Source organism: Chiloscyllium punctatum, chromosome 46 (assembly GCF_047496795.1).
Source record: "Chiloscyllium punctatum isolate Juve2018m chromosome 46, sChiPun1.3, whole genome shotgun sequence".
NCBI classification, from domain to species: Eukaryota; Metazoa; Chordata; class Chondrichthyes; order Orectolobiformes; family Hemiscylliidae; genus Chiloscyllium; species Chiloscyllium punctatum.
This window is the reverse complement of record NC_092784.1, coordinates 47587970-47597694: the sequence shown is the minus strand read 5'-3', so window position 1 is coordinate 47597694 and position 9725 is coordinate 47587970. Positions and strand designations below refer to the sequence as shown.

Below are 9725 nucleotides of genomic sequence, written 5' to 3'. Positions count from 1 at the left end.
ACAGGGTGAATTTATTAAAACTGATGGTGGAACAACGCTGAGGGTTCAATGTCCGACTCTTCCAACTGATCCATAAGTTGTGAATGTAAAGCTGTTGCTGTCCACAGCACATGGAGCAGACGGGGCAGCAGTAAGTGCAAGAGGGGCCTCATCCAAGGCCCATGAGTACTTGATAAATATTCCATCACCCTGCACCCTCCCAACTACCCCCACAACCAAATGAACCTACCCCAAAGACTGTCATAGCTGTTGATGGACCACATCCCTTGGGCACGTCCCATCATCTTCACTGCTCACTAAAGCTGGATTAAAATCAGATTGAATCAGACTGGCCCTTCCCAGTCAGTTGCACAGTTTAAGGGCCTAGCCTAAGGAATGTAAATTCCTGACCCAAAGATTGAGTCACCTGGGAGACGGTCTTTGGAACTCTCTATGATGCTCCTTCCTCTCTTGGACATGAATCTTCCCTCCTTCTTAAGTCTGCTTGAACAGGCCAAGGTAGAATTGGGACTTTAGGAAATGAGGGAAGGAATCTTTCTCCACGAGGCTGTGAATCCTTTTCTGGGCTGGGCCAAAGCAGGAGAGGCCCAGGTTGGTCAAGTTCTTGAGGATGAACTCTCTGCTAAGCAAGTCCAGGTTCACCTGAAAATAAATGACAAAAGGAAACTATCAGCATGTTGCTCACCAGCTCCCTTCCCTGCAAAACCCTCCCTTTGAAGCAGTTTACCACTTTGCTGAGGTAGAGCCATGGGGACTGGGGGCCCACAGATTCCATGTGGTTTCTGCCATTTCACTGCTAGGAAACTCCCAAGCCTTTTCCAGGGCCCAAGGCCCAAGATACTGTGCCCTGCCGGGATAGGCAATTGCTATTTCAAGGAATACCTTCCACCCCCAAGAGGTAATTATGTTTATGAAGAATCTTGTTAAACCTAGATATTTTCCAATTGGCTTCCAGTTTCCCAATGAGAACTGACTGCAGTGTAGTGACAACTAGGAGAAGGTGTCAGCCATTCGGGTAGGGCTTGAGACCTGATTGGTTTTCTGCCTCGGGTGGGATTCAGTTCAAATCAAACTGAATTGAGCCAAACTAAACAGGGGGCCCATCACTGAAGGTCGTCATGTAACTAAGATCAAGATCTGAAAGGAAACTTAATAGCTTGAAATGAGATGTGATTTTGAGGGAACTTGATGCCTACCAGCCCTGATAGTGCCCACCAACCTGTAAAGTACCAGTAGTCAATCCATAATGTCTCTTTGAGGCCACCCAGGTGTGAACATAACCACAGAAAAGAGGCAGGCAGTCAGCCAGGTTTAACAATCCCACTGTCTGGACTTGTTCATAGCAATCATTTTTTGGGCCCAAGTGGAATTCCTTGCCCATCCCTCTCCACATTCTCTCTTTAAATTGCCTTCTAATAAACCTGTTCACAGATAATATCACCCGACCACCTGGCCCAGAGGTAGGGACACTACCACTATGCCACAAGAGCCCTCATTCTCCTAATCTGCAAAGTGATAGAAACAATGAAACCAAATTAGGTGACGATCGTTAACAAGGGGGGTTGTACAACTAAATCAAGATGTTTCAAAGGAAATCAACAATTTTAAATTAAAATGCTATGTCAAGGGCCACTGATACACACCAACACATGTCAAGTAGGGTCCAAAATTAATGTACAGTAAATGGCATGACTTAAATAACCAGATCGTCTGTTTAATGATGTTGATTGAGGGATTCATTAGCTGGCATACCTGGGAGAACTGTGCTGATTTTCTTTGAAATAGTGCCATGGATGCTTTGGATCTATCTGACAGTGTGGACAAGCCTTAGTATAACATCTCATCTGAAAGACAATGCTTCTAATAGGACAGGAAGAGATATAGGAAACTGTGAAACCATGGAAGGTTTTCAGCTGGAGGATGAGACCCTCAGATGAGGTACAGGTCTAATTGAACTCCCCACTTTCTCTGACCTCCCATTGCCCACCCCATCTAGCTTTCTCCAAACACCTTGACTTTCCCCCACCTCCAGTTCCCCATCACCTTCAGTACTCACTGACCACTCTGACACCCCCCAGCCCTGTTCTACTTGACCCCTGATTCAGTCAAGAGTGCTCTGATGATGAAAGAAAATATACGCACTAAGGCAATGCTCAAAAGAGAAGAAAGGCAAACCTGCCTCCTTCGGGGCCTGGATCTTGACAAACTCATCATCAATCTTCTGGGCTTTGACCATGAGTTTGGAACTGGTCTTTGTGTTCTTGTAGTCCTCACAGACAAGAGAGAAGTCAATGTTCTCCTCGTTGAACTCTGAGCAAAGGAATGCTTGGATTGCAGCCATGCGACCTGGAATAAGACAGAAAGAGAATTTGATTATGCTTCCTCATGAAGGAACCATCCATTCCCACTCTTACAACTATTGATAAATCAGACTCCTCCCATTGCAATACAAGCACAGAAGGTGTCAAGGGAGATGATAGCATTGCTAATATTGTCATTGGTCCAGTCATCCAGAGGCCCCAAGTAATATTCTTGGGACCTGGGTTCAAATCCCATCACAACAGCCAGATTCCATTAATAAATCACAACTATTAAATTCAATTACTAGGTCTGAAATCAATAGCTAGCTTTAGTAATGAAATCTATCGCTGATAGTTGTACAGTCATCCCATCTATGAGAAAGTGAGGACTGCAGATGCTGGAGATCAGAGTCGAAGAGTGCGGTGCTGGAAAAGCACAGCCAGTCAGGCAGAGTCCGAGGAGAAGGAGAATCGATATTTCAGGCATAAGCTCTTCATCAGGAATGAGGCTTGTGGGCCAAGGAGGCTGAGAGATAAATTGGGGGGAGGTAGCTGCGAATGTGAGTGGTAGATGAAGGTGGGAGTGAAAGTGTTCGGTCGGAGAGGGGGGTGGAGTAGATAGGTGGGAAGGAAGATGGATAGGTAGGATCTTTCAAGAGGGCAGTGCAAGTTGGAAGGCCGGAACTGGGATAAGCTGGGGGGAGGGAAAATGGGAAAACTGGTGAAATCCATATTGATCCTGTGTGGTTGGAGGGTTCCAAGGCAGTGATGAGGCATTTTTCCTCCAGGGGTCAGGTGGTTAGGGTTTGGTGATGGACAAGGCCCAGGACTTGCAAGCCTTGGTGGAGTGGGGGGGAGTTAAAGTGTTCAGCCATAGGGCAGTGGGGTTGGTCAGTGCGAGTATCCCAGAGATGTTCTCTGGAATGATCGTAAGTTGGCGTCCTACCTCCCCAGTGTAGAGGAGACCACATCAGGTGCAACAGAATGCAGTAGATGACATGTGTGGAAGTACAGGTAAATTTCTGTTGGATGTGGAGGATCCTTTGGGGCCTTGGATGGAGGTGAGAGGGGAGGTATGGGCCAGGTTTTGCACTTGTTGCAATGGAAGGGTAAGGTGTCCAGAGGGAAGGGTGGTTTGGCAGAGCAGTGGAGATGACAAGGGAGTCACAGAGGAAATGGTCTCTCCGAAACGCAAATGGGTTGGGGAAGGAATTATATCTCTGGTGGTCGCTTCTGTTTGTAGGTGGCAGAAACGGTGGTGGATGATGAGATGTATCCGAAGGTTGGAAGGGTGGAAGGTGAGGACCAGGGGGCTCTGTCCTTGTTGGGGGGTGGGGTTCAAGGGTGGCGATGTGGGAAGTGGAGGAGATGCACTGGAGGTTATCATCAACCATGTGGGAGGGGAAATTCTGATCTTTGTTGGAAGGAGGACATCTGGTGTGTTCTATGGTGGAATTGGTCCTCCTGGGAGCAGATGTGGTGGAGGAATTGGGAATAAGGGATAGCATTTTTACAGAAGGCAGGGTGGGAGGAGGTGTAGTCCAGGTAGCTGTGGGCGTCAGTGGATTTGTCATGGATGTCCATGTTGAATCAGTCACCAGAAATGGAGATGGAGAGGTCTAGGCCGGGGAGGGAGGTGTCCGAGATGGTCCAGGTAAACTTGAGGAGGTTGAACAGTTCATCAACTTCACCAACACCTTCAACCCCAACCACAAGTTCACCTGGACCATCTCAGAACGTGTGATTCCAGACCCACAGCAATGTAAGGGTTCAGAATAGATATACCAAGGTATTGCCAGGAATGGAGGGTTTGAGTTCTGGAGAGAGCTGGATAGGTTGGGACTTTTTTCACTGGAGCTAAGGAGGTTGAGGGGTGACTTTACAGAGGCTTATAAAGTCATGAGCGGTATAGATAAAGTGATGGCAGGTGACTTTTCCTTATGGTGGGGTATTTCAAGCTTAGGGGGCATTTTTAAGATGAGAGGAAAAAGATTTTAAAAAAAAAACATGAGGGGCAATTTTTTTTTACACAGACAGTGGTTCATGTTTGGAATGACCTTCCAGAGGAAGTGTTGGATGCAGGTACAGTTGCAATGTTTAAAAGACATTTGGATAAGTACATGAATAAGAAATGCTTGGAGGGATATGTGTCAAGCTCAGGCAGATGACACTAGTTTAGTTTTGGGATTTTGGTCGGCATGGACTGTGGACTGAAGGATCTGTTTCCATGCAGTATAACTCTACGGATCTATGACCCTAAGAGTACAACAATCAATGTCAAGGTTCTTACTCCTCAAGGCAGACTTACTGACTTACTTATTTCCCTCACTCGTGTGTCTGGATCTTGTTGTACGTCAACTGGCTGTTGGTGTCTGCCTCATGTAGAACAGTAATTATGGTGCAATAGAATTCAAATTTTGAGTGGAGTGGAGTACGTATCTGAGGGATGAGACCAGCAAAGAATAGAAGTGAGCCTTTCCTTCTTTCACCCTAACATTTGTAATTCAGTAGCTTGTCCACCTATTCTCCCCATTTAAGAGCTTTGTCTTCATGGGATCTACAGAAAGAAATCAAATGGGATTATTTTAGCCACATTCACACCAATATCAACAACCTTACTGTGTCTTAACGTAGATAGAGGACCATAAAATAATGATAAATAGCAAAACGAGTATGACATTAGCCCCTTTAGCCTGCTCTGCCATTTCACAAGATCATGGCTGATCTGACATTCCTCACATCCACTTTCCTGCCCTTTGAACATCCTACTGATCAAGAATACACACAAGGACCTTACCCCCACGCTCTCAGTGACAATTCATTCCAAAGACCCACAACTCTCTGAGAGAAGAAAGTCCTCCTCATCTCATTCTTAAATTGGTGCCCCTTTATTCTGAGACTGTGCCCTCTGGTCCTAGACTCTCCCATGGGGGGGAATCATCCTCTCAGTATTTACCCAGTTAAGCCATTTCAGAATCCTATAAGTTTCAACAAGATCACCTCACATTTTTTTAAAACCCAATGAGAAAAATCCCAACCTGTTTTGCTTTTGCTCATAAGACAATCCCTCCATACCTGGGATCATCCAAGAGCATTCAGACACTGAGAAATGAGGTGATTGTGTGAACAGCTGTTAAAAGCTTGTAGATGCTTATGCTGCTACAGGATGGGGTTATTGTTCAGGGCACTGGTTTCAGTCCTTTGGGTGTGGTTGCAGAGTTTGTGGTTGTGGTTACAGTTATTTGCAGCTGTGGTTACAGTCATTCCAGTGTGCGGCTAGAGTTATTTCAGATGGTAGTTACAGTTAATTAAGAGTATGGCTGCAATTATTTAGGGCTGTATTAAGTTATTTGAGGCTGTAACTGGAGCGGTGCAGTTACAGTTTTTTTTGGTATTGTGGCGAGAGTTGTTTCATATTGTGGCCATCAATACTATAGCTGCAGCTATTTAATACTGTGGCTACAGTTATCAGGGGTTGTGGCTACAGTTATTAAGGGTGTTGTTATAGTTATTAGAGGCTATGATTACAGTCGACCAGGAGTTGGCTGAATTGCAGATGAGTTAGCAAATTGGTCTCTTGGGATCTAACAAGAAGCTCTATTGAACAATGGGGTTCCAGCTGACACTATTTCAGTCATTCCTTTCTCTGTATTCATCACACAATCCCATTTGGCAGTCTCTAGTTACTGGACTTACCCCAGGATCCTGGCTTGTCTCTTACTCCTGGATTCAGTGGATGCTGATTTCACCAGCAGGAAGCCCAAGAGTGCCAACCTCCTTCGCCTTGGAATATTAACAGAATTATAGTTAGTCTGAGCGTGCGACAAGTTCAGCTCCCTCTGTCCCATCAACAGAGATTTTAATTTATCATTGCAATCACTCTTTATCTAGGAGAGAGATAAGGAGTGATTCCTGTTATACCCAGTGCCAGGTCTGGTTCATCTGATCTTAGCCCAAGTGGTGTTGGGTATGTAGAACTGATATTAGCTGGAGTGTAGGAAGAAGGTAAAACAATTGAAGCTGACAATTTATAACAAGTTTCCAAAATTGTTACAACAAGTACCTTGGCAGTACAGAACTTAAACATTGCGGAAAAGACTAATATATTGTCGAGTTTATCATCTTGTCCTCATCAGGACACATGCAAGAATGCAAAATTTCAAACAACCATAACAATTTATATCACAGGGGAAGTGGTGCTGGCTATTGGCTCATTAACTCTGATCAAGGCATTGTCATGGAGAAGGCACCAGGACAGTTCACGTTTGCAGCTGTTTTGAAATACTTGGGAGTCTTGGAGATCTTATATTTTATCACAGCTTTCTCCATGGAAATGCCTTAGCCAATCTGAAGCAGCTTGCCAACCCAGTCAACACCGCTTTGTACTGCAGCTGTTGAAATCCTTTAATATTTGTCATTCTTGCATCTGTCCTGATGAGCGCAAGACAAAAAGCCTCAGGCTTTTTTCATAATATTCAAGATCGAAAAACAAATATTTACCTGACAGCTCCATAGAAACCAGGATGATTTACAGAATGAAAGGAGACCATTCAGCCTATCATGGCCAACTTTTCTACCCTCAAAAGATGGGGGATTTCAAGACAAGGGGCATATGTTTAAGATAAGAGGAGAGAGATTTAAAAAAGACACTGGAGGCAATTCTTTTACATAGGGCATGGAATAAACTTCCTGAGAAGTGGTAGATGTGGGCACAGTTACAACATTTGGATAGATACCTGAAAGGTTTGGCAGGATATGGGCCAGGGACAGGGACAGGGACTGATTTAGTTTGGGATTGCAAAGGATGGTACGTGTATGGAATGAGCTACCAGAGGAAGTACTGGAGGCTGGTACAATTGCAACATTTAAAAGGCATTTGGATGGGTATATGAATAGGAAGGGTTTGGAAGGATATGGGCCGGGTGCTGGCAGGTGGGAATAGATTGGGTTGGGATATTTGGTTGGCATGGATGGTTTGGACTGAAGGGTCTGTTTCCACGCTGTATGACTCTATGACTATGACACTATAAGAACACATGGCAGCACACAACTCTGCAACTGAGACACGGTTTGCTAGGTTGATACATCATTCAAAGGAGCACAGACCTGGTCTCCTTCAATAGAAAGGACAGAGAGACCCTGGGTGAGAAGGTGCAGTAAAAAAAAGTTATCTTTCCAAACATGAGTTTTTACAAGTACATTAAGGACAAAAGGATAACGAGGGAGAAAATAGAGCCCCTCAAAGATCAGCAAGGTGGCCTTGTGTGGAGCCGCAGAAAATGGGGGAGATACTAAATAAGTATTTTGCATCAGTATTTACTGTGGAAAAGGATATGCAAGATATAGACCAGAGGTGGGGAACCTTTTCATGTTGGAAGGCCACATTATGTTAGTTGTAACTAATAAGGCCGCATCCAAGAAACTTCAATTATATATTCTTCAAAGTTCACATTATTTTGTAAAAGTCTAACTAGACTCACATTATAACTAAATCATGAGCATAGCAGGTGTCCCAATAGCCCTTATGACTTACCAATTTTTAAATTGTGGCTGTCAGTCTGTGAGGATTATTTCATTGAATTTTCTTTTACTCTCTAGTATTTTAAATACATTCATTTTAAGATTAAAATAAAAATAATAAAGGACGAGAAAAGACATATTAATAAAAAATAAAAGATTTGTTCTGCAAAATTTGAATTTATTCAAAAGGCCACACACAATGACCTAGAAGACTGCATGCGGCCTTAAGGCCACAGGTTCCCCATCCCTGATATAGACTGTAGGAAAATAGATGGTGACATCTTGCAAAATATCCATATTACAGAGGAGGAAGTACTCGATGTCTTGAAACGGGTAAAGGTGGATAAATACCCAGGACCTGATCAGGTGTACCCTAGAACTCTGTGGGAAGCTAGACAAGTGATTGCTGGGCCTCTTGCTGAGATATTTGTATCATTGATAGTCACAGGTGAGGTGCTGGAAGACTGGAGGTATGTATTTGGAAAGGCAAGGACTGATTAGGGATAGTCAACATGGCTTTGTGTGTGGAAAATCATGTCTCACAAACTTGATTGAGTTTTTTTGAGGAGGTAACAAAGAGGCTTGATGAGGGAAGAGCGGTAGGTGTCATCTATATGGACTTCAGTAAGGCGTTCGACAAGGGTTTGGAGGGATATGGGAATAGATTGGGTTGGGATAACTGGTCGGCATGGACGGGTTGGGCTGAAGGGTCTGTTTCCATGCTGTACATCTCTATGACTCTGTGAATCTATGAGGCCAGAAAAGTGGCAAGTCCTTTGCACATCTCCACGCATTTTTTCTCTCCTGAAGCCTTTCATTAAATCCTTGTTTGTGTTCCAGCTGATCCCTCGGAATCTCTCTGCCCTTGGTTGGGCTCCTCTTATTCTCCTCACAGCCACTTCCTGCACAGTTTAAATGTACATCCTCAAAACAAGTGAGCTGGCATGATATCCAATCAAATGGACCTCCCAGATTGTTGCAGCTCTCCAGGATCCTGACGTACTCAGAACTCCTCCTGGGATTTACATGGCCTTTCACTCAATCTCATTTGCACTTGTAGTGCCACCACTGTTTGCCTGAATGTCACTAATCATTTATTGCCTCAGACGGTTTTAGTGTCTGAAGCACATTTCACTGCTTCTGTTCCACTACTCAAAGCTGCAATCAGCACAGGGCTGCAATGGGAGCAGGAAGCTGACAAACATATTGCAACTTTTCATGAACAGGAAAAAGATTCCAAGTAATAGCAGGACTGATCACCATGGGCAGTATCTTAGATGTATGATATGTTGGGATTTGTGGCAGAATTGGATGAAAAATGCACCAAACCCTGTCTCAACCTTGGGAGCATTTCACTCCATTTTTGATACTTTTTCGAAATGAGTTTCTCACTTTGCAGCGAACATTGAGGCAAATACATGAAGCATGGGTTTGCAAACTCTGGCCATATATTATTTGCAATCATTTCTACGCACAAAGGCATTACGCATGGAGTGAAAGTGCTAATGCATCAAATGCTGATGAAATACTGATTGCACCATTGTATCTGTGCAGCCAATCTGAGCTGTTTACTTGCATCCTGATGTAATCTGGGAGCTGAGTGCCTGGCCCTGCTGCACAGTCTTCCTGCTGCAGCCTCTTGATGCTAGTTATTGGTGGGCCCCAAAATGCATGTCCATGTATCCTTCCAGTGGATCAGAGAAGGTTGTTAGAGCTTAGCAGGTGTCAGATGCCAATGTCTATGAATGAGGGGTGGGTGAAGCTGGGGAAATATGAAGGCTTCTGGTAGTCTGGGGTGAGTTGAAGTCACCAGGTAACCTCCTGCGATCTCCATGTCAAGCCTGGTCCGCACATTTAGTAAGGTGGGAAGCTGACTATGAGTGAGGCGAATTGGGCCTTTAACAA

The 9725-nt window shown here is 44.4% G+C and overlaps 1 pseudogene; it reads right to left on the bottom strand.

Annotated features, from left to right (window-relative positions):
• Positions 1–474: 474 nt before the first annotated feature.
• LOC140468098 (regulator of G-protein signaling 4-like) lies at positions 475–8604 on the bottom strand (annotated as a pseudogene).
• Positions 8605–9725: the final 1121 nt, after the last annotated feature.